General features: G+C 28.3%; 1 long non-coding RNA gene across 1 annotated transcript; it reads left to right on the top strand.

Moving 5' to 3' along the window:
* The first annotated feature begins 291 nt into the window (after window positions 1-291).
* Window positions 292-627, top strand: LOC142240994 (uncharacterized). Its single transcript, XR_012723452.1, has 2 exons — window positions 292-383; window positions 445-627. It is a non-coding gene; the product is annotated as an uncharacterized LOC142240994 (long non-coding RNA).
* Window positions 628-1,172: the final 545 nt, after the last annotated feature.

Here is a 1,172-nt window from a genome sequence, read left to right as displayed (position 1 = left end):
ATTACATGGTCGGGAAAATCATGTACCTGACCATTCAATTTTTTTTACTTTTTTACAGGGAAAAAAGTATTTTTATAGGTTAAGTATAAATATGTCTAGAAGCATTTATAGGTTAAGTATAAATATGTCTAGAAGCTAGAAGCCATAAAGACCATTTACATTTTTTTCGTGACCAATTAATTTTTTAACTTTTTTGCAGCGAAAAGAATTTTATAAAAACATTGAGCAGATACACACGATTATCATTTTACGCGTCAGTCGTGTGTTGATTGTTTCTTGGAATGGACGGAGAATACGGATTTACTGTGTTTTGTGTTAATTTATTTATTCAGAAGTGGCACGTGGTTTTATGTGAACACAAAAAGGGAAAGAGTAATTGAAATGTAAATGTTCCTGTTTTTTGTTATGCATTTTGCTATATGGATCATTTATTTTTATTTGCAGTTACATGATGTCTGCGTTTGTACATTTGATGGGCACAATGTAAATATTAAATAATTACTTATTGTTGAAATTGAAATAAAATAGAGTGTGTAAAAATATATGATGTTTGCTTGAACGGTATTATAAATACAAATAAACAATGAATTAGTTTATAAATAAATAAAAACAAACAAATAAAGTTAATTTTGTGTTTTCTTTTCTCAAGTGGCGTCCTTTTTTCGACGATGAAAAAAGTTTTTTCATAAAGATGAAAACATTTTAGGTTGTGACCATGTTCTTTTAACTAGGAGAAAAACATTTTTAATGAATACCATAACATTTTAAATCGTGACCATTGTCTTTTCATTCAAACAAAATTCTTTTTATCAATATAATAACATTTTAGATGAGGACAATTATATTTTTCTTAGAACCATGTTCACTGAGCCAACATGGTTGCAGTTTAAAATGTTACATGGTCTCCGCAAAAATAGCTCCTATCATATTATTTTGCTCTTCAAATATGATTGTGACAATCATGTTTCTTCTCTGCGTGTAGAGGGTATAAAAAATTCGTTGTATTAACGAATTTGTTTCATTGGCTTACTTTTAATGATAAATTTCGTTAATATAACAAAACTTTTTCTATTAGTGTATACATGCATCGGCCGATCGTCGCCAGATTTGGCACATTTTAATCTATTTATTCAAAAAATCATTCAAATTGGATCATATTCAGATATAGGTCG

Source organism: Haematobia irritans, chromosome 5 (genome assembly GCF_050003625.1).
Source record: "Haematobia irritans isolate KBUSLIRL chromosome 5, ASM5000362v1, whole genome shotgun sequence".
In the NCBI taxonomy this organism is placed as follows: Eukaryota; Metazoa; Arthropoda; class Insecta; order Diptera; family Muscidae; genus Haematobia; species Haematobia irritans.
Note: the sequence above shows the minus strand (reverse complement) of the source record. Positions and strands in the feature narration are given on the sequence as shown.